The sequence below is a fragment of the Somniosus microcephalus genome, chromosome 5, assembly GCF_052327205.1.
Source record: "Somniosus microcephalus isolate GS21.2 chromosome 5, FLI_Smic_1.0, whole genome shotgun sequence".
Lineage (NCBI taxonomy): Eukaryota > Metazoa > Chordata > Chondrichthyes > Squaliformes > Somniosidae > Somniosus > Somniosus microcephalus.
Window position 1 is genome coordinate 56,931,518 of NC_140991.1, and position 24,505 is coordinate 56,956,022.

The window sequence follows — 24,505 nt, forward strand, 5'->3', positions numbered from 1 at the left end:
CACCGGAATGCCCTTCTTTGGATTAAAGATGGAGACAAGTGGTTGGTGGTCAGTCAGCAAGGTGAACTTCTGCCCGTGCAGATAGTGGTTGAACTTTTTCACTCCCCACACTAGGCTGAGGGCCTCCCTGTCAATCTGGGCGTAGTTACGCTCGGCTGAGGTTAGTGACCGAGACGCAAAGGCTACTGGCCTCTCCGAGCCATCCGGGAATTTGTGCGACAGCACCGCTCCAATGCCATAGGGTGATGCATCACACGCCAACCGAATTGGTAGTGCTGGGTTGAAATGAGCCAACACCTCTTTTGATGTGATCAATTCTTTACACTTCTAGAAAGCTTGTTTACATTCGTCATTCCACTTCCATGGTACCCCCGTTTGCAGTAGGGTGTTCAGTGGGTGTAATACTGTAGACAAATTCGGCAAGAACTTATGGTAGTAGTTCACCAACCCAAGGAACGACCTCAGTTGTGACACATTTTTCGGTGCTGGAGCCTTGACTACTGCCTCAATCTTTTCAGGGGACTTATGTAACCCCTCTTCATCAATAACGTGGCCACAATACGAGATCTGCTTCTGGAAAAATTCGCATTTGTGGCGATTAGCTTGGAGCCCATAATCCTTCAATCTAGTGAGCACCTGCTCCAGGTTGGCGACGTGATCACTGTCATTTTCGCCCGTGACCAGGATGTCGTCCAAATAACACTGGGTCCCTGGAATCCCTTGCAGGACTTGATCCATTGCCCTTTGCCAAATAGCTGGAGCTGATGCTACCCCGAACACCAGCCGGTTGTATTGGTAGAGACCTTGATGAGTGTTGATCGTGAGATACTGTTTCGAGGCTTCTTCTACCTCCATTTGCAGGTACGCCTGGGCCAGATCAATCTTAGTGAAGCGTTTCCCTCCAGATAGCGAGGCGAAAATATCTTCAATCCGCGGAAGCGGATATTGTACAGTGTGAAGGACTGGGTTCACTGTCACCTTAAAGTCCCCACAGATGCGAACCTTCTTTGGTTCCCCAGGCGTATTACTCAACGACCTCTTCATTACAGGAACGATGGGTGTAGCCCACTCGCTCCAGTCCACTTTGGATAGTACTCCTGAATGTTCCAAACCTTCCAGCTCTGCTTTGACGGCTGGGCGGATCGCATAAGGTACCGGCCTGGCCTTAAAAAACTTTGGGCTTGCATTTTCCTCTATTTTAATCGTCGCTGTTATGCCTTTTAGTGTTCCGAGTCTCTCCTGGAACACTTCTTGTGCGTCAGTTAGCATTTTTGACAGTCGTCCAGGTGTGACGTCGTCATCCTTTTTGGCATCTACAGTCAGTGCTTGTATGGAATGCCAATCTAGCTGTGTCTTCCGGATCCATTCACGCCCTAGTAGTGGTGGTCCTCCATCTGGCAATACATATAGGTCCATTTTTGGTGTTTCCTTGCCGTTGTATATCACGTTCACCCTTATTTTTCCTTTGGGGTAGACTTTTTGCCCCGTGTACGTCTTCAAGACAATCTTTGTATCTCTCAAAGGTATATGTGAGAATAGCCGCTTGTAGTCCCTTCGGTTTATGACTGTTAGGGCTGATCCTGTGTCCAATTCCATTTTCACTTGGACTCCGTCTATCTTGAGCGTGACCCAGATAGTTTGGTGATCCTCCATTTTGATTACATTATGTAGTTTCAGACAACCCAGCTCCTTGCTTCCGGAGTCTGTATCACTTTTCTGTTCGTCTGAACTACTCTCCGTCACCTTATGTACCTTTTTGTACTTCTCCTGTGGAGATTTCTTGCTGCTGGTTTTCTTTCCCGACCTGCAGACACTTGCTATGTGTCCTACTTTTCCACACTGTCTGCACACTTGGTCCTTGAACCAACAATCCTTATGGTCGTGTGTTGTTCTGCCGCAGCAATAACACTTCACTGCTCCATATGACATTTCATTTGTGCCATATTCTTGCAGTCTCCGTTGTATCTCTGCAGCGCCCCGTGCGGCTGCTTCGTGTGATACTGCCATGCTGAAAGCCTTGTCCAGCTTAAGATCCTTTTCTGATAGAAGCCGTTTCTGGGTTCCTTCACTTTGAAGCCCACACACAAACTTGTCCCTTAACGTATCTGCTAGTCCCGTTCCAAACTGGCAGTGTTTCGATCGTTTGCGCAGTTCCATTAAATACTCAGCATTACTTTCGTCTTTATGCTGGTTCCTTTTGTGAAACTTAAATCTTTCTGCTATCAGCAGCGGTGTGGGGTTTAAGTGGTCCTGTAGGATTGCCACTATGCTTTCAAAATCCTTTTCCACTGGCTTCTCTGGGGTTACTAGGTTTCGCAGTAAGCCATATGTTTTTGCACCCAAGGAATTCAACAATACCAGTGCTTTCCTGGCATCTGGCACTTCATTCGCCTTGCAGTACACTTCTACGCATTCTATATATGTTGCCCAATCTTCGACTTCATTGTCGAACGCTGTGACACTGCCACTCTTCTGCATCCCTGGGTGTGGTTAGACTGGCTAAAAATGGCGTCTCCTGCGCTTTCCCTTCTTCTCCGCTGGCTCAAAATGGCGTCTCCCGCGCTTCCTTTCTTCCCCCGCGGACGCTGCTCAGCCCTTGAAACCCCGGCCGCGCTCTGTGCGTTTTCCCCTCTCTCGTTGACGCCGCTCGGTCTTCAACCCGGCTGCGCCCTGTGCGCTTTACCCTCTCTCTTACCCCGTCGACGCTGCTCGGCCTTTTTCTGTGCCGTCGGTCGGCTCCAGCCGCCGCCGTCCGGAAAGGGTATGCGCCGTACCTGCTGCCAGCCCGCTGCGCTGGATCGTCGCGACTGGGGAACCAAGTCCAGCTCTCCACAGCCTCCTCTGCGATGTTCAAGTCCTCTCCGGATGGTCGACGCCTGCACTGGTGGAATCGGCCTTCTTCTACAGAGTTGCAGGTAGGTTCGAATCGACTCGTCGCCACTGTTAAATCCATGAATTTTGATGTATGGTGTCCTTCAATAAATCGACAGAGACTGCAGAGGAACAATCAACAGGTGTTTACTGGATGCAGGTTACTCTAAAACTAAAGTACAGATCCCTACTCAGGGTTTATATACAGGTGTGGTCACTGCCGGTACTACAGTATACAGGAGCTGTAAAAAGTAGTTCGCCCCTTAAAGGTACATACACTACACCTTGATTCCCTTAATATCCAAAATCTATCGATCTCTGTTTTGAATATACTCAACGACTGAGCCTCCACAGCCCTCTGGGGTAGAGAATTCCAAAGATTCACCATCTTCTGAGTGAAGAAATTTCTCCTCCTCTCAGTCCTAAAAGGCTGACCCCTTATTCTGAGACTGTGACCCCTGGTTCTAGACTCCCCAGCGAGGGGAAACATCCTTCCTGCAGCTACCCTGTCAAGCTCTGTAAGAATTAGGAGATATTAGGTGGGGTGACCAAAAGCTTGGTGAAAGAGTTTGAGTTTTAACAAGAGTCTTAAAGGAAGAGAGGGATGTGGAAATGTGGGGCCTGGGTGGCTGAAGGCACAGCCACGATTGGTAGGGCAAAGTGATGGAGAGGCTAGTTTCAGAGAAGTGGAGAGTTCATGGGTGGGGTCCTAGAGCTGGAGAAGATTACAGAGATAGGGTGGGCAAGGCCATGGAGAAATTTAAACACAAGGGGGGAAAAATTAGGTTGCTTTGCGCCTCCTGTTAGCACCCTAAGAGGGCACTAATGGGGCACAAAGCAACTAGCGCTGGGGCGCGACGATGTTTGCGCCATTCGCGAAATTGACCAGACATTTTGTGGCAGCGCTAAACACTACCGCCACGATCTCCTGCACCTGCAGGTCGTGATGTCAGTCGAGCGTACAACGCCCCGGTAGCGCCCCGGACCAGATATTGAGTGGCGCCCCCTACCTTACCGACTGCCGCTAGCAACAACAGGTTATGGGGAACCTTTTGCAATCGGGTAGGGACTGAGGGAGCGCTATTTAAAGGCGACTGCTTCTTGACTTTTTTTGTCGGCGACATTTTTGCACCACGCATCCTGAGAGAGAGAGAGAGAGAGACTTCTGGAGAGGGCAGGAGTTGTGTGAAGGAGTTTTGGGTGCTGAGCTGCACTTTGCAGGTTCATTTTGATTTGACCTTCCTTGCATTGATTTAGAAGAGACTATGGGGACTGCACTCTGAGCTCTTTCCCTGGGTCTCTTCATTGTTCTTTCCATCAGAATTGATGTACAGGTCTCTCCAGGCTGAGATTCAAGGCTGCAATGAGGAGGGTGTGGATGGAGAGCAAGATCGACCCTCCCCTTTACGAACTGGCCGGCGCCAGTGTGTCTGTGTTCCATTGCTGACTGACATCACAGGAGCTTCGCCAGCGCTCTGAGTTAGCGCCTCGCTCCTCGGCATTAGCGCCCTAAGAGAAATGTGTAGCGCCTGATTTAGCGCTCCAATCACCTCCAGGGGCGATAGAAGCCAAGTTTGCAGTCGGAGGCGATAATTAGCGGCAGGCGCTAAACTTTGCGCCTGGCCGATAATTGCGCCCCAAATGGGCCGATACCGAATTTCTCCCCCAAGGCATTAGTCTATGGTCAGAACTCAAAATCAGTACCATAGCCAGCTGGATTCAATTTTTAAAAATAACGGTTAGGTCCTGGACAGTTTTCAACCAATCAATATTAGCTGGATTAACTAGCAACCACAATTGCAAAAAGCTGGAATTGCCAATATAAAACTGATTCAGAAGCAAAGGAAACTGTTGCAACAGGAATGTTTTTGGATTCGCTTAGTGTTGCAAAAATCAGGATATCTGCAACAAAACACAGGACAACAGTAACGGGACAGCTACCAGAAGGACAAAAATAAGAAGGCCCACCAGCTTACCTTTACAGTATAGCCGCCTGTATTTTCTTTGCACGCAGCCAATGTAACTCGTTAACCAGATGCCGGATTTTAGTGGAAGAGCTGGCTCCTCTCCGCATCCAATCGGATCTGGAGTCACACACGCAGGCGCTTCAGTTCTGCTCACGCTCGGTCTCCCTCTTTAGTTTGTTACTGAATGTTAATGACAGCCCTGATCATGAGCCCCACCCCCTGTATGTGCAGCTTTGGAACCTTGGCCCAGTTGTCGATGTTTGGACCTCTGAGACTGTAAAAAAAAATACGGATCGTGTGAACGTTGCTGATTTGTGCTGCCTGCCAAAAAAAAGTATTTAGTTCATTGCCCTGGAGGGTCTAAATGGTCTCCTACTCCAACTATGGCTGTTCCAGAAAACAAAACTGATTTCTTGGAACTATATCCTCTCTTCTCTCCAGAAAAGAGCAGAATTATATCCTCTCCCCCAGAAGACAGTGACCCAGGAACTGTCACCCAGTGGGAGTGATAGCCATTCATTCTGGGCTAAACTGAATCTATTTTTACATGTATTTTACTGAAAAATAAATTGATCAAATCAAAACGTGTGTGTCCAAATGTTTTTTCAACCACAGCTAATGCCACTATATTAAAACAGCTGCACTATATTTTCAATGATCAATTCGTCTATCACATATGGGGTCCAATACCAGGCTACATGTACCAGTACTTAAACATGTATTATTATTAATTATGTTGACCATTTAAATAGGATTCTCAATGGCTTAACCTCCATTACAATGCCCCATCTACCACTGACTTCCTTGAGAGGTTGACAATAAGTACTATAAAGCAAGTCAATACGTTAAGGATTTCCTTTATCTGAATGCCTGTTCAAAAGACCTTGGTTCAAATTCCAGTCTCGATACTCATTCGTCTGCACCCACTGCGCAATCACCGATAAAGAGCATTGGTAAATATTTACTTGAACAATGTTCATGTGCTATCAGCTTACTCTCTATTGCATTACACTAGTCCAGCAACACTCAATAACTTTTGGTTGAAGGCCACAGTCCCAAGCAGTGACTTTCACAGACCCATCATTGGGCTATTAGATGTGGTCTTTTAATCAATAAACATGTGCGACATGTATGTGTGATGTACTTTGAAAGAAAATTCCAACAGAAATCCAAAAGCACCAAATCCTGAACACAAGCAGTTTTTTTTTGTTTCGCCTTAGCTTTGGACAGAGTACATCAAGTATGTTGACCAATTTTCTGAACTAGGTTGTTGACATTTGTTCCTATGTTCCACCAACTAATAGCCCAGATTGTGGTTGTAGATCAGATACTCCTGTACTACACATTTTCTTCACACAAGTGCCATGAGACATGCCTCTCTCTTAGCTGTGGGCTCCTAGCAGCAACGGACTTCCTCTTTCCATGCCGCTCTCTGAAAGAACTTTTAGAACCGATTAGAAGCATCTAAGACTGGAACATTCAGTAAGAGTTGGGCACTGAATTTTGCAGTCTCAAAAGCTTCCTGATTTGGATCAATGACACAAAAGACAGGCTGGTGCCATAGAAGCTTATGGAGTCACTTGTTACTGGGGCTCATAGCTGAGATACCACTCGTGGATTCAGGTCACCAGCAGAAAAGGTGTGCAATCTAGGGAGACTACAGAAGGTAAAATCAGGGGAAAAATCATACGTTATGACCCCCCGCGCCCCCCCCCTCCCCCCCAAAATGCGTATGCAAAAATGTAATATACAAAATTTATATTTTTTCTTTATCTCTTTCCTTCAGGTTTCCTTCCTGCAGTATTTTCTGCTTCTTTTAACCTAAGTGTCACTCAGCTGTATGAACTGTTCTCGGCAGGTGCCTTACTCAATGAATTTGCAGAGAATGTTAGGGGATAATCTACTGCCTAATCTACCCATGTGGGTGGACAATAAAATGGAGAGGCCAGTATATGCTCAATCAGCATATGAACTTATTGAGCAATAAAATGTCTAATTCTGTTAGATTCAGGAGATGGTTCTGTGATAGTAGATTGGCGGTTAGGATCAGATCAGTCATGATCTTATTGAATGGCGGAGCAGGCTCGAGGGGCCGATTGGCCTACTCCTGCTCCTATTTCTTATGTTCTTATGTTCTTATGTAAAACTTTGTGTCAGTTTCCTGAGTGATGAGCCAACCAGCCTCTGACCTGTGCTTCTCAAAATGGTGGCAGCCATATTGGGGCCAGCAATGGTAGTGGGGTTGGGACTGACAGTGGGGCTAGGGGAGGTGGCAATCTCAGTGACTGCTGGGAAGGGGGCAACATTGGAATCAGAAGAGATAAATAGCAGGTGAGCCGGGAAAAACAGGACTACATCGGGGCAGCAACAGAGGGTTGCTGTTGGCCCACGAATCTGAAACAGAACATTACTCTGAATGGATGCATGCGTTTGGTGGTGGCAGCAAATGCCAGATCGGGATATTATTTACATTAAAATATGAAAATATGAACTAAAATATAATTAATTTTAAATGTGACTTTTAATTTTCCAAAAACAATTAATACCACACTCCACACTTTTAATAGTTAATTTTCAGTGCTGAGAGGTTGGCTGGCAGTAATTAACAGCTATCACGTCGTTAAAAGGGTACTTGCGCTTGTTATCAAAGTTTGCAGATGATACTAAGATGGGAGGGAAAGTAGTGAGTGAGGAGGACATAAAAAACCTGCAAGGGGACATAGACAGGCTAAGTAAGTGGGCAGAGATTTGGCAGATGGAATACAATACTGGAAAGTTTGAGGTTATGCACTTTGGCAGGAAAAATCATAGAGCAAGTTATTATCTTAATGGCAAGAAACTGGAAAGTACTGAAGTACAAAGGGATCTGGGGGTCCTGGTGCACGAAACTCAAAAGGTTAGTATGCAGGTGCAGCAAGTGATTAAGAAGGCCAATGGAATGTTGGCTTTCATTGCTAGGGGGATAGAATATAAAAATAGGGAGGTATTGCTTCAGTTGTACAAAGTATTGGTGAGACCGCACCTGGAATACTGCGTACAGTTTTGGTGTCCATACTTAAGAAAGGACATACTTGCTCTTGAGTCAGTACAAAGAAGGTTCACTCGGTTAATCCTGGGGATGAGGGGATGGACATATGAGGAGAGGTTGAGAAGATTGGGACTGTACTCATTGGAGTTCAGAAGAATGAGAGGCGATCTTATTGAAACATATAAGATTGTGAAGGGGTTGGATCGGGTGGATGCGGGGAAGATGTTCCCGATGATGGGTGAAACTAGAACTAGGGGGCATAGTCTTAGAATAAGGGGCTGCTCTTTCAAAACTGAGATGAGGAGGAACTACTTCACTCAGAGGGTGGTAGGTCCATGGAATATGCTGCCCCAAAAAGCTGTAGAAGCTACATCATTACATAAATTTAAAACAGAAATAGACAGTTTCCTAGAAGTAAAGGGAATTAAGGGTTACGGGGAGCGGGCAGGAATTTGGACATGAGTCTAGGTTCGGATCGGTCATGGCCCTGTGGGTAGCGGAGCGGGCCCAGGGGCCGTGTAGCCTGATCCTGCTCCTATTTCGTGTGTCTAATTCTGTTAGATTCAGGAGATGGTTCTGTGATAGTGGATTGGCGGTTAGGATCAGATCAGCCATGATCTTATTGAATGGCGGAGCAGGCTCGAGGGGCCGATTGGCCTACTCCTGCTCCTATTTCTTATGTTCTTATGTTCTTATGTTCTTATGTTATGACAAGGCTTAATGCTCTGTGGCGAGTTTAATGCGTAGCTACTGCACAAATACAGCAACTTCACGTCATTCGATGCATTTCAATGGTGAGGCAGACAACGAGATGTCGTTTTCTCAAAGCTAACGGCGGAGCAGCACAACTCAGAAAGCAACTTTTGGGTATTGGCATTTAACCTCGCAGCTGCCCCTCGCCTGAAGTTGCTGTACCATTTACGCTTAAATAACAGTGAGCGCCATCAGCTTCACTGTCATTTTAACAGCAAAATCTGGGCCATTATCTTATGAATCTACCAAGGTAGAGGAGGTGGTGAGGAACTGTTAGTATTCTCTGCTCTCCTGGGTGTTGATTGACCTATAGTTTACAAAGCGAAAGGACATTACATTTATATGATCTTTACCAAATGAAAATATTCAAAAATCTTTTTTTTCTTTCTCTACATTCGCTATGCTGCCTGGAGACCTGCCAGATTGGCTCTCAGAGTTGGCTCAGCTAGCATGTGTGATGGATCTGTTAGCGTGCAGCACTCATTGAAGGATCCACTTTCTTCCTCGACCTGGACACCAATCCCAAGGCAATAAGCAATTTAAACATTAAGTACAAAAACATTCCAGGCTCCCCAGTGGCCAATGAACTGTAAAATGTGTCCAGTTTTCCTGCATCTGTCTCCACTTCATTTGTAAAGTTGGATGCATTCCATCTAGTGCTGGTGTCTTATGAATGTAGAGTGCAGCATTTAGATTTGAAAGCATCACATGATGGATTACTGCTATTTTCTCCATGATCTCAAATGCATTCCTCACCACCGCAGTTATAAGAACATAAGAAATAGGAGCAGGAGTAGGTCATTCGGCCCCTCGAGCCTGCTCTGCCATTCAGTAAGATCATGGCTGATCATCTACCTCAACTCCACTTTCCCGCCTGATCCCCACAACCCTTGTTTCCCTTAGTATCCAAAAAGTTGCCAGATTGGGGAACACTGATGACAGTTATCAAGTCTGTTTTATTACTTTAGGTGCCTGTGTGTGTGTCATCTGTAACAAAAACAGGTGCCTCACAAATTCAATCCCTGGTGGCTGCTGGCAGCACTGAATAAAGCTTGGAGAAATTATACTCAGATCATTTCCCTAATGTATCCTCTATGATTTTTTTCAACATAACATTTCAACATCGCAATAGAATGGTCATGCAGCCTGCCAGAGGAAAGTAAATCTAAAAGAAAACATATAAAAGCACAAGGAGATGACTTCTCGGTGCAGTCGCAAAATTTGGCCACTGGATGGTGTGTACCCTGATCTGGTCAGGTTTCCTCACTTAGGTCTGCAGAAACAGGAACTTCAGGGGTCTTTTTCCAGCATGCCAGAAACCAGTCACGGGCACCTCAAGCCACCCAGATGAATCTTAATGGAAAAGGATATATCTGCAAGATTTCTCAGGAAATGTCTCTTCTCATTTTCCTTGTTGTACAGTTTCCAGTGTGTTTGAATTGAGTTACAGTTAAGTGCAAAATTTTATAAGGATAATTGGGGAATTCACCTTTCTGCACCATGTTTTCCTCCATTTTACATCATGTTATCTTCATGATTTCCTTTTCAATTTTTGTTTTTAATTCCAATTGTCTTTTAGCATCTCTTTTCTTTTACATTCCCGATTTCTTTGAAAAAATGTGTTTTTATTGATGGCTTATTTTGCTTAATTTAACTACTTAGGGCCAATTTGTAATGGCCCAGAAATTAGGTTCGGGGGCTTGCCGCGCGTGCAAGCCCCCGATGTGCACTTACCCGACGCGCCGACAGCTGAAGCCTGGGCCTGCTTGGAATTCCTGTCACTGGCCCGGTTCAGATGTCGGCGCGATGTGCTTGCCTGATCCAGCGGCGTAGTTAGTGCGATGTGCCGGCTGGGATCAGGTGAGCACTGGGCAGCCAATCAGGGGAGGGAAAACTTCATTCATGAGTTTGATAGTAAGAACTGTCAAACTCATGAAAACTACGGGCGCCCAAAACACTACTTAAACTTTCAATAAAATTTTTAAAAACATCCCACTAATTAAATGAACTATAAATAACTTTAAAAAACTATTTTAAACAATCAATCAAATTTTTGAAAAAAATAATTTTTTAAGAAATCGGGTCTAAAAATACACTTACCTTACTGTAAAGTCCTTAAAAACAATAAAGCTGTGGAAAAAATGTTATAATTTTAAATAATAGACCACTTACCTTAAAGAATCAAGTCCTTACGTCTCCTTTTTACATTTCTAAAAAGTTGAGGCCCTTACACACGGGCAAACCTGTCAAAAAGAAGGAAGTTCAACGCGTGCGCGCAGAGTCCTGCGCGCACGTGTTGGACCTCTGAACCCCTTGGAGGAAATGCCGGTTTCCCGCGCATGCGCAGTGCATGCTGATATCCGGCACTTCCAATGGACCCACGCGTGAGTACCCCGTCCGTACTCACGCATTGGGACCGGAATTACTGGGCCAATATGTACCCTCTATTTTCATGTTTTACTAATTGACCTCATGTGGCATTGCACATAGACAAAATTAACAGGATTCTAATAATGGACCTGAAGTTATAATCAGACAGAAGTGTATTTACTAAATATCAATGAGGAACTCATTTATTTATAAATTGTACTTTATATATGTATTTTAACTTTATTGAGTAAGTTATTAAATGCTTAATTAATTAATAATTGCAACAAGCAACTTAATTAATTGCAGAAAGATAAATCAGAGTATTTTAGAAATGGTGAGAATGTGGCGGAGACCACATAAGGACAATAACACAATGTATAGCCAATGCTGTTATATGTACCTAAACATAATTCACCTTGTATAGCAATGTTGTGATATGTACATGCTGGGTTGGGTTATTGGTGCAGGGTCCCTTTAAGAGCGTCGGGAACGTGATGACATCATGACATCGGTTGCGTGATGACGTCATAGCCCCTGCACAGGGCTGAGCCTTCAGACCTCGTGGAGATTGATTAAAGTAAGACACGTTTTGTTTTTGCTTAAAGAAAAGTCTCAGCCTGTTGATTTCTGTCGACTCCAACATTGGTGACCCCGCTGCTCTTTTGGACGATTCCAAAGACCTCATCTGAAATGGCGGCGAACGCCGTTTCCGTTAAATTACCCGAGTTTTGGGAACAACAGGCTGCCGCTTGGTTCGCCCAGGCCGAGGCTCAATTTGCGATCCGGGACATCACCACAGATGACACGAGGTACTACTACGTCGTCTCTGCTCTCGGCAGCTCCACCGCAGCCAGAATCGTGAACCTGCTCGAAAACCCCCCGGAGCTCAACAAATACGAAACGCTGAAGGCGCACCTCTTACGAACTTTCGGACTCACTGAAGCTGAATGCGCACGCCAGCTTCTCTCTCTACCCGGGCTTGGTGACTCCAAGCCCTCGGAGCTGATGGACCACATGCTGGCCCTCCTGGGCACACACACGCCGTGCTTCCTCTTCAAGGAACTGTTCCTCCAACAGCTGCCAGGTCAGGTACAGTCGGCATTAGCCAACTCTTCCACTACCGATTTCCGCGACCTGGCCAAGGAGGCCGACAAATTTTTCTCCACCGGGCAACAGTACTGCGCGGCCACGCGGAGCCCCACCCCCACTGATACAGTCCAACGGCGGCAACCCTCAAACCTCTGCTTTTACCATGCGCAGTTCGGCCCCAAAGCCAGGAAGTGCCGGCCCCCGTGCAGTTTTCCCGCGTCGAAGCAAACTAAAGACCACTCGTCGGCTGCAATGGCTGTCGGCCGTTCAGGCTGTTTGTTGTTTATTACAAACACCGACTCCGGACGTCGTTTCCTGTGCGACACGGGCGCCCAGGTGAGCGTCCTGCCCGTGTCAACCATAGACACTCAAGGGGGGAACCACGGCCCCGTCCTCGAAGCCGCCAATGGCAGTTCCATCTGCACCTTCGGGAAACGGAACGTGGCGCTTTGTTTTGGCGGGCAACGGTTCACCTGGGACTTTGTCACAGCAAAAGTGTCCACCCGCCTTCTCGGCGCTGACTTCCTCTGCGCCAATGGCCTTTTGGTGGACGTCAAGAACCGACATCTCATCAACGCGGAAACCTTCAGCTCGCTCCCGTGTTCCCTCAGCGGGTCCAGCACAACACAGTTGTCCAGCGCACTCTCGGCCTCCGACGAGTTTTCCCGCCTCCTCGCCCAGTTCCTGGACCTTATGAAACCCACGTTCTCGTCCGCTGCCACTAAACACGGGGTAGAACACCACATTTCGACCACCAGTCCGCCCATCTACGCCCGCGCTTGGCGCCTCGACCCGGGGAAGCTCGCTATCGCCAAAGCCGAGTTCGACACCATGGAGCGCCTCGGCATCATCCACCGGTCGAACAGTCCATGGGCTTCGCCCCTCCACATCGCCCCGAAACCAGGCGGCGGGTGGCGCCCGTGCGGAGACTACCGGCGCCTCAATGACGCGATGACCCCCGACCGCTATCTGATTCCACGCATCCAGGACTTTTCCGCCCGCCTGGCCGGGAAAGTGGTATTCTTGAAAGTGGACCTCGTCCGGGGTTATCACCAGGTCCCCGTCCGGCCGCAGGACGTCCCGAAAACCGCGGTGATCACCCCGTTCGGGCTATTCGAATTTCTCCGCATGCCATTCAGCCTCAAAAACGCCGCACAGGCTTTTCAACGCCTAATGGACACCGTGTTACGGGACCTGACGTTCCTGTTCGTATACCTGGACGACATCCTCATCGCCAGCGCCTCCAGGACGGAACATGTGTCCCACCTCCGGACTCTTTTCGAACGACTCAGCCAACACGGCCTAATCGTCAACCCGGCCAAGTGCCAGTTCGGGCTGTCCTCAATCGACTTTCTCGGGCACCGCATCACGAAGGACAGGGCGGTGCCACTCCCATCGAAAGTGGAGGCTGTGATGGACTTCCCGCGACCCCGCTGCCACTAAACACGGGGTAGAACACCACATTTCGACCACCAGTCCGCCCATCTACGCCCGCGCTCGGCGCCTCGACCCGGGGAAGCTCGCTATCGCCAAAGCCGAGTTCGACACCATGGAGCGCCTCGGCATCATCCGCCTGTCGAACAGTCCGTGGGCATGGTGAACTTTTACCATCGTTTCGTCCCCCGAGCAGCCCAGCTTATGCGACCCCTTTATGAGGCCCTCAAAGGCAAGCCCAACAAACTCGCCGCCAACTGGTCTGATGAGATGGCCAATTCTTTCACAGACACGAAAAGGGCCCTGGCTAACGCAACCATGCTGGCGCATCTGGTGCCCGATGCGCCGATGGCTCTCACCACCGACGCCTCGGACTATGCGGTCGGCGCCGTCCATGAACAGTGGGTCAACGTCGCCTGGCAGCCGCTCGCCTTCTTCAGCCGGCAGCTCCGCCCCAACGAGCGGAAGTACAGCACCTTTGATCGCGAGCTTCTCGGCCTCTACTTCGCCGTCCGACACTTCCGTTTCCTGCTGGAGGCCCGCCTGTTCACAGCGTTCGTGGACCACAAGCCATTGACCTTTGCCATGGCCAAAGCCTCCGAGCCGTGGTCGGCCCATCAGCAACGCCAGTTGGCCTTCATTTCGGAATTTACAACGGACATCCAGCATGTGGCTGGGAAAGACAACCCCGTCGCCAACTGTCTCTCCCGAGCCGTCGCCAGCGCCGTGCACCTCGGCATCGACTACACCCGCATGGCGGCCGACCAGGCCTCCGACCTGGATGTCCAGGCCTACAGGATGGCGGTCACGGGCCTTCAACTAGCAGACGTCGCGTTCGACGCTGCCGGCACCACACTCCTGTGTGACGTCTCCGTTGGGCAGCCACGCCCCGTCGTGCCCGAAGGGTGGAGACAGCAAGTATTCGACGCCGTCCATAATCTTTCTCACCCAGGCAGGAAGCCGTCACAGAAGCTGGTGGCGGCCAAGTTCGTCTGGCACGGGCTCAGGAAAGACGTTCGCGACTGGGCCAGCACCTGCGTGGTATGCCAACGCTCGAAAGTACATTGCCATACTAAGGCCCCGTTGGCGCCTTTCGCGGTGCCCGAGCGGCAGTTTGACCACGTTAACGTGGACCTGGTGAGGCCCCTGCCACCCTCCCGCGGGTTCACCCACCTCCTCACAATAGTTGACAGAACCACCCGATGACCGGAAGCCGTCCCGCTGTCTTCAACGACGGTCACCGATGTGGCTCAGGCGTTCATCAGCACTTGGGTCGCCCGGTTCGGCGCCCCATCTGACATTTCCTCCGACCGGGGGCCCCAGTTTACGTCAGAGCTCTGGAACGCTGTTGCCCGAGGCCTCGGGTTGAAACTCCACCGCACCACAGCTTACCACCCTCAGGCTAACAGGCTGTGCGAACGGTTTCATTGATCCATGAAGGCCGCGCTCCGAGCCAGCCTCCGGGACGACGGCTGGATCGACAGACTCCCGTGGGTCATACTGGGACTCGGGACCGCTCCCAAAGAGGACTTCCAATCCTCGTCCGCCAAGCTCGTCTACGGACAGCCGCTGCGGGTTCCCGGGGATTTCGTCCCCAACGCAACGGAGCTTTGGTCCACAGCCCGTCAGCGGTCCGACCTTCTGGACAACGCCAAGGTTTTCGCTCCGGTGCCCACGTCGCAGCACGGCCTCCCGCAGTCCCACGTTCCGCTCGACCTTCGTGCGGCAGAGTACGTTTTCGTCCGCCACGACGCCCACCGGGGACCCCTTCAGCCACCCTACGATGGACCATTCCGCGTCCTGGAAATCGGGGACAAGACCTTCGTCGTGGATGTCAGCGGTAAGCCGGACTGCATTTCTGTGGACCGTCTTAAGCCGGCCCACCTGGATCTGGACCGACCCGTTGAGTTGGCACAGCCCCCGAGACGGGGCCGACCTCCAGTTTCCACACCCTCAGTCCACCACCGAGCGCCCAAGGTCCCTCCGATGAACCCCCCGGTCCCCACCCCGGAATTGAGGAGCCGTTCCAACCATATGATCCGGCCCCCCCAACGACTGACATTGCCAGTACTAGTGAATTCTGGGGGGACGTATGTGGCGGAGACCACATAGGGACAATAACACAATGTATAACCAATGCTGTTATATGTACCTAAACATAATTCACCTTGTATAGCAATTTTGTGATATGTATAGGCTGGGTTGGGTTATTGGTGCAGGGTACCTTTAAGAGCGTCGGGAACATGATGACGTCATGACGCCGGTTGCATGATGACGTCATAGCTCCTGCACGGGGCTGAGCCTTCAGACCTCGTGGAGATTGATTAAAGTAAGACACATTGGCCTAGAAATTGGGTTGGGGCGCCAAAGTGGCGCAAAAGTCGCCTGAGCGCAGGATTTAGTGCAGCGTTCGAGGCTTTAGCGATCGTCAGATATTCAGCTTCATTGCCCCTCGAGGGACACGGGGCAAGGCTCGAGGCGCTCCGCGTCCCTCTTAGGGCGCTGAAACTAAATATCGCAGCGCAACGTGCCGCAGCGCCACACGCTGCGGCACGGCACGTTGCGGTACTGCAGGCCTTCCTCCCACTGTTAAGGGGGAGGTGCTTGCAACAGCGCGATCCCCGCTCGCGAGTGCTGGCAAATGAGCCCGGCACCAAGGAGAAGTGCCGGGCTCTCGGGAAACAGCCGGCAATGCCGCGGGGGGGGGGCGTCAGGAGGCCGGGGACGGAGGTGCTGGCAGGCGGCCGCCAAAAAAGGCGGCCGCCCCGCACCTCCACCTTAACTTGCGCCGCTGCCGGCACAGTAAGGCCCCGTGAACCGGGCGCGGGTAGCGAACGCGAACGGGGCGCGAATGGGGCGCTGCGCACACCGATGACATCATCGGTGGCGGCGCAGCGCAAATGGCTAACGCCACCATTAGCGCCCCTGCTGAATATCGCGGGAGGCGCAGCCAGTGGCGCTACAGCCACTGACTGCCTCTTTAGGCGCTAACAGGTGGCACTACTCACCCAATTTTTCCCCCCTTTTGTTTTTGCTTAAAGAAACGTCTCAGCCTGTTGATTTCTGTTGACTCCAACAAGAAACTAGAAACTGTAGCGGAGCAAAGAAATTATCCCTGCCCCCATTTTTCATGCAGTATGATTTTTGCCATTCCCATTTGCAACATTTTATCTTTCCTGCCTCTTACAAAAGCACAGGATGTTCTTTCTGTTTCTTCCTCCCCTCCTAACCACCCCCCTCCCCCCCCGTCTCTGCGCCTGCTTAATATCTGTTATATCTCCAGCTTTTTCCAGTTCTGATGAAGGGTCCCAGACCTGAAACGTTAACTCTGTTTCTCTCTCCACGGATGCTGCCTGGCCTGCTGAGTATTTCCAGCATTTTCTGTTGTTATTTCAGATTTCCAGCATCCGCAGTATTTTGCAATTATGTAAGTTCGATACGCACGCGCTGCCTCTCCGGTGCACGCGTTCCACCTCTGAACCAACGGAAGTGCAGGTTTCCCGCGCATGTGCAGTGCATGCACAAAACCGGCACTTCCATTGGGCCTACGGGTGAGTACGGGAGCCGGCTACCAAAGCCTTGCCACCCCCGGAAGACCAGGGCCTAGAAATTCACTAGCCTTAGCGCCGCTTTTGAGGCGCTAGAGGGACTAGCGCCAGAGTTATGGCCAGTTGAAAAATTCCCTGGGGCCCTAAAGCGGCATTGCACCGGTAGCGCTGCGCCGGCACCGATGACGTCATCGGTGTGCGCAGCGTCCCAGTTGCCATGCCGACGGGCCCCAGCGCCGAAATTCAGTTGCGGCCGCCTCGCCCGTGGCAGCCGCAACTAAGACTCTGGCAACAGAGTCCAACATGTCTTTGCGCCGGCGCATTAAAGGCCCCGTGGCGGCCGGCCGCTTTCCCGCCGGCCGCCTGCCCGCAGCTCCCTCCCCGGACTTCTCCCCCCCCCCCCGGAACAGATGCAAGCCCGGCACTTGTCCGAGGTGCCGGGCTCATTTTTAAACAGATTTGCGCGGGCCGCGGCCGGGTGCAGGCAGCTCCTCCTTAACGGAAGGAGGAGGCCTGCACTTCCCCAGCCTGCCGCACCGCATTGGGTGCCGCAGCGCCGGAATTGCAGCGCTAAACGGCAGTTAGCGCCCTTTTCCAGGCGCTAAGACCCTTCAGTAGCGCCGGCAGCCGTTTGGGCGCGACGCTACTGAATTTTTGGCGCGCGCAGGGGGACTTAGCGCCGGCACTAACTTCCGGCGCTAAAGCCCTGGCTAAGCCAAAACCCAATTTCTAGGCCCAGGTGCTCACTCTGTCGACCTCCGACGTAAGGGGTGTTCTACGCGGAGTGAACACACGAAAGGCTGCTGGACCTGATAGCATCCCTGGACGGGTACTCAAGGAATGTGATCAGCTGGCTGATGTCTTCACCACCATCTTCAATCTGTCATTGGCCCAGGCAGTAGTCCCTACATGCTTCAAGACCGCTACCATTATTCCTGTGCCAAAGCAAACGGCTGTGACATGTCTGAACGACTATCGACCTGTCGCACTCACACCCATCATAATGAAGTGTTTCGAGAGACTGGTCCTGGCTCACATCAAAGCCAGTGTTCCCGCCTCTCTTGACCAACACCAGTTTGCCTATCGTGCAAACAGATCAACGGAGGATGCAATCACAACTGCTCTACACTCTGCACTGAATCACTTAGACGGTAAAGAGACCTACATCAGAATGCTGTTCCTAGACTACAGCTCAGCATTCAACACTATCGTCCCCAACAAGCTGGCCACCAAACTCCACACTCTTGGCCTGAACACTTCCCTCTGCAACTGGACCCTGGACTTCCTAACAAACAGACCCCAATCTGTCAAATTAGGTAACCACACCTCCCCCCCCCGACCCTGAGCACGGGGGCCCCACAAGGATGTGTGCTGAGCCCCTCCTCTACTCCCTCTTCACCCACGACTGTGTGGCTGTTCATGGTTCCAACACCATCATCAAGTTTGCGGATGATACCATGGTGGTAGGCCAGATCACCAACAATGATGAGTCAGCCTACAGGGAGGAGGTCCAGCATCTCGTGAAGTGGTGCGCCGATAACAACCTGGCCCTCAACATCAAGAAAACCAAAGAAATCATTGTGGACTTCAGGAAGTCTAAGGGCAGAAGTCACACCCCCATACACATCCATGGGGCTGTGGTGGAAAGGGTGGACAGCTTTAAGTTCCTCGGAGTCCACATCACGGAAGACCTCTCCTGGTCCCTCAATACCTCCTCTCTGGTGAAGAAGGCCCAGCAGCGCCTATATTTCCTAAGGAGGCTGAAGGGATGTAACCTGTCACCCCTGATCCTCTCTAACTTTTACCGCTGCACAATAGAGAGCATCCTGACAAACTGTATCACAGTATGGTATGGCAGCTGTAGCTACTATGACCGGAAAGCCCTGCAGCGGGTAGTCAAAACTGCCCAACGCATTACCGGCACCTGGCTACCGACCATAGAGCACATATACCAGAAGCGCTGTTTACGGAGGTCACGGACCATCATCAAAGACCCTACCCACCCCAGCCACAGGCTGTTCGCCCTCCTGCCATCTGGGAGACGCTACAGATGCATTCGCACCCGAACGACCAGATTTAGGAACAGCTTCTTTCCCAGGGCTGTTATCCTACTGAACTCCACAAATAAACTCTAAAGCCTGCACATCTGCCAATGCACTTTATTATGTTTATGTTAATGTATTACAAGCCAAATGAATGTTGAATGTTTAAATGTCTTAATCTAAATGTACACTCTCGGGAGCCGCAAGCCTACATTTCGTTGTACTGCACTTGTGCACTAACAATGACAATAAAGTTGATTATTATTATTATTATTATTCTTTATGTGAAATTTGAGTCAATCGGTATGCTTCACATCCTTTTGATATATTGGTTATGCGTCAGATGTAGAACCTTTAATCCTGTAGGTGGATTCCATTTTCATATTCTCTAAGTCCTTGTGCCATTCATTTTCCAAAATCTATACCACAATATGGCCTCTTTCCCATTCCCCCTTCAACATACCACATTAAGAAGCACTCTCTGACTTTATGTTCTCTTTTTGAAAGAGTTCGATATCTATTCCATTTTGATTCAAACTAATTAAAGCTATTCATAAGCAATTTAATTTGTTTCCCTTTTCCACTCTCAATTTTCCCAATAGACTCCCTATTTTCTTAATTCAATATTACTGTCTTTGTTTGCCTTGATGATCAATAGTAATTATGTTATCAGTCATGGGCTTTCAGTAGTTCGCAGAGAGACAAGATTTTAATGCCTTTCAAAAGCACTAATACACGCAAATCCCTTTCAGTTATTTGTTTTCATACAGAGCTTGTTACTTCCTGTACTAATCCTAGAATTAGAATTTTCCATTTTTTCTCACCGTTTCCTATTAACGATAGGAATGACACTGTGTTCCCTTTTTATAGTTCCCTGTGTCACAGAGTGAACCACAAGAAAAAGGCTGAAATCTTATATTATTTTCCATATTATTTTCTCCTCCAGTTTTAGCAAGTGATTAGTTTCTACTGCATGGCCATTCCAAAATCCATTCTCATATCCTATTATAATGAAATTTGAATAGTACTAATTACCCTATTATAATAATCAATTAATTTGTTATATTGTTGGGGAAAATACATGAACCAATTATGCTAACAACATCCTATTTATGTACGCACATTACACATGTAGCATGCAATGCCATTTAGCTTGGTTGGTAGAAGGACTCTGCCCCTAAGGCTCAGTGGTCAGACTATCTGTTTAGGAGGTAGAGGCACTTGATTTAAACAATGTAAAATTCTCATCCTCATATTTAAATCTCTTTATGGCTTCGCCCCTCCCTATCTCTGTAACCTGCTCCAGCCCTACAACCCCTCCCACCCGAACTCTCAGTTCCTCTAACTTTGTCCCACTATTGGCGGCTGTGTCTTCAGCCCCCTGTGCCCCACACTCTGAAATTTCCTCCCAAAATCCCAATCGCCTCTCCACCTTCCTCTCCTCCTTTAAGACCCTACTTGCAACCCACTTCTTCAATCCAACTTTTGGAGAGCATTGGAGTAGTTGAGGCTGGAGATGACCAAGGCATGGACAAGGACTTAGTGGAGGGGCTGAGATAGGGGTAGAAGCGGTCAATGTTGAGGGGGTGGAAGTAAACAGCCTTGATGATGGGATTTCGGGTTCAAAAAATATTGTATCAGTTCTGTGGACCATAAATAAAGTCATCACTGACTAACACTGAGGTCGAGTGTATTGTATAGCATTATTTTTAAACCTGTCTCCTTGCTCTTTGCCTGGCCCCTTTAATACTTTTCTTCTATAAGTCCTCATCTAATCCCCTCTTTAGCTTCAACAGTAACTTATGATAATGCCTTCCATATCCTAATAATCCTTAGTGTGAAAAATTCCTTGTAACCTCTTCCTTACACAGTAGTACACAGGCTGTTTACACACATCAACGTAATTGCTAAAACCAGTGAATAGAAGAAAATATGGCCCATGTTGTCGGGGCATGATGAAATGCTGCAGTTCCACACTTGAACAATAGATGGAGCTTCTGGGTTATTTTTTTCTCTTCACTGTTTAATACAAAAGGAAACATTTCAAGGTAGCGTTCTCTGGAATCTTTAGCCTGTTTATAGTGTTTTGTTATACGTACACTAGAATCCTCAGCATTGTAATGGGGGGAGCAGAATCCTTTCAAATAAGGAGATGCCGAAGGGGACAGGTGACATTAGAAGAAAACAATTAAAAGTATATTTAAATACAACATAAAATTTAAAAAAGCTCGTATTGCTAAAGCACTTTTAATGTGCAGGAAGACATCTCAGAGTGCTTTACATTAAGGGGGTCAAAGCAGTAGACGCAAAGCAGCAGGGAGTAGGGAAAAAGGGGAGGGTTGTGCTGGGGGAATTGAAGGCATAGTCAAAGGAAGGGATTTTGAGGCGGGTTTTGAAAGCAGAGAGGGAAGTGACATGGTTGGAGCAAAAGGGTAAGAAGTTCTAGAGGACAGGAACATAATGGCCGAATGAGCAGCCACCAATGATGGACTGGATGGAACAGGAGACAAGGAGCAGTGTTAGAGGAGTGGAAGGTGCATGCAGGAACGTAAGACAGGAGATCACTAAGCTAGGGCAGGTTGGGGGCATGGAAGAATCTTTAATGCCTATCACCGGCAGCATGGGTGTAGCCAAGTCTCTCTTTGCTAGACACTTTGGAGGAGGAGAAGCAGGAATAGCAGGTCTTCACCACCCATATGTTGGCGGATACAGGAAACAATGATCAGGACTCACTACTAGTCAAAGCAGTGTGAGGATCACAGTTAAGCCACCTAGCTAGACATGAGTGAGGAACAGTACAGGCAGAGACACCTTCTCAACAGGGACACGACATCTGTCCCGTGCCAGCTCCTGGAACCCGATCTGCAGTCAAGGAGCTGTATTGATTTCTTTGTGGGTTCAATGACGAGACATTTATGAAAGAGAGTGTCTTTTAATCTAAAGTCTGTTCAACTCTTTATACAGCTTTACAGGAGACACGATGCTTGTGATGCATCTAGAACGAAACTGAAACTAAACTAAACTGCCTTGCTTGTCTCGGTCACATGCCCTCTGCTGGTCAGGCACAAGCAATCAATACATGCAAACATGCTGATAAGGCATCATAATCAAACAGGCGAATAACATCACTATTTGCTGATATCATTACATCTCCCTTTCTTAAAACAAAAGTATTTTACTTTTAACTAACAACATGTTTTCTTTGTATTAATCTGCATTTTAACTGTAACACTTAATGAACTTACATTATCATTATCATGATCAAGGTTTTTTAACCTTGCTTTGTGTGTTCACATGAAATATGTCAATACACTAGAACTTGAAGAAAGAATAAGATAACATTACTTCCTTCTATAACAATAGTCCTTAAATTTGCTCAATGAGTCTCTCAGGAGGCTTCACGTGTCTTGAGGATTTTCTGATTGATTGTCCTTGAATCTGAGTTGTTGCCTCAGATGATTGGTTCTCAGCTGTGTGATCAGGTTGTTCAACAGTATCAGTCTCTTGACCTGCTGTGGCTGGTCCCATGAGAAGATCTCGACGATTTCTTCTCAGAACAGCACCCTCATCTGTCTGAATGGTGTATGATCTTGGTTGAACTTCACTCAGGACAGTTCCCTTCTGAGTCCATGTGTTTGTTTTGTCTTTCAACCTTACTTGGTCACCAGTGTGGAGTTCAGGTAGGTTTTGTGTTCCTCTGTCATAGTAGTACTTTTGCTTTTCTTTCTGTTGTTCTTTGAACTTCCTCACTTTCTCCCCTCTTTTGTTTTCAGGAGGTTCTCCGGGATGGGTAGGTTTGACCTTAGCCGACGTCCCATCAGGAGTTGGGCTGGTGACATACCACACTCAAGCGGCGTTGTGCGGTATACAAGCATGCTCTGGTAGAAGTCAGTTCCACTGTCTTTTGCCTTGTACTTCAGTCTTTTCACTGTGTTTGCGGGCTCTCCTGGGTCAACAGCTCTGGACAACGTGTCTGCTGTATACATCAGCTTACCCGGTGTGTACGCAACATTTCGTTCATCATAGACTGTCTCTCCTTCGCTTTCCACAACGAGGACTCTCTTTACCAGGTTCAGTCTCTCACAGGCTTTTAAACCTAGTATGGCTTGCACATCCTTTGGCACCACGATTAATGCTAGCGTGTGCTCTCTGTCCTTGTGTGTTACTTTGACAATGCATCTTCCTTTCACTGGTATATCAGTACCTGAGTATCCTGTCACTTTCACTTTTATTCCATGTATCTTTGGTCTGGGTCTAATTTTCTTAAAATCAGTCTCTGATATCACATTAACTTGTGCTCCAGTATCCAATTTAAATGGAATGTGTATGTCATTCACTTTTAGTGTCAACATCCAGTCTCTTTCTTCTTTTTTGTTTTCAGACACAACATCTACATAGAACTCCTCTATCTCGCTTTCATCTACTGTATGGACCTTGCTTTGTTGCGTTTGGTTCTTACAGCAACGGGCATAATGGTTGTTCTTGTTGCAACTATTGCATGTTTTACCATATGCTGGACACTTTCTTGGTGGATGCTGTGTACCGCATCGACTACATGACTTTCGATTGTCCCTTTCATTTTCGTTCGCTGGCCACGCCTCTTTTTTCACATTGGCGCTCGTTTTGTTAAATGGTTTGTATCCGTTCTTTCTCACTGCATCCACGTTGCAGCTATTGTCACTGAACATCTCCTTTGCCTGCGACTTCACAGTCTCTGTAGCCCTACACAGTGCTATGGCTTTTCCCAGGTCTAGATCTTGCTCTCTTAGCAGTCTTTCCCTTAGACCATTATCTGGAATACCACACACCAGTCTGTCTTTTATCAGCGAGTCTGTCAGTCCCCCAAATTCACATGTTTTGCTTCGGTTTCTCAGTTCAGTCACATACTGATCAATAGACTCTCCCGTTTTCTGTACACATGTGAAAAATCTATGCCTCTCAAACGTCACGTTACGTTTAGGTATGCAGTAGGCCTCAAACTGTTCCATTATTTTATCTAACTTCATTTTGTCTCCATCAGCAGCGAATGTGAAGTTATTATACACCTCCAGCGCTTCATCACCCACGACATGTAAGAACAGTGACGCTTTCATTTTATCACCTTTCTCGTCAGCCCCGATTGCTGATAAATACAACCCCAAATGTTGTTTGAACCTCCTCCAATTTTCAGCCACATTACCTGTCAACTGAAGCGTCGCCGGTGGGTGTAAACCTTCCATTTTTTCACTTCGTTAGCTATTCTCCAATGGTAAGCAACGATGTTCTCTTTTGGCTTGCTAATTTGTGGAGAGCTGATTTAACTTCAGATTTTTTCTCTTCATCTCTTTCAATCACTTCTGACACCATGTATTGATTTCTTTGTGGGTTCAATGACGAGACATTTATGAAAGAGAATGTCTTTTA

General features: G+C 48.3%; 1 protein-coding gene across 2 annotated transcripts in view; it reads right to left on the reverse strand.

Annotated features, from left to right (window-relative positions):
* The window catches only part of LOC147117050 (integrin beta-1-like), a 166,022-nt gene extending 160,990 nt beyond the window's left edge, over positions 1-5,032 (reverse strand). Inside the window, exon 1 of one of the 2 annotated variants that reach the window (XM_085987645.1) lies at positions 4,848-5,031. The gene's annotated coding sequence lies outside the window, so the exon portion shown is untranslated. Of the gene's footprint in view, positions 1-4,847 lie in introns of both variants that reach the window. The other variant, XM_085987647.1, reaches the window with a different exon arrangement.
* Positions 5,033-24,505: the final 19,473 nt, after the last annotated feature.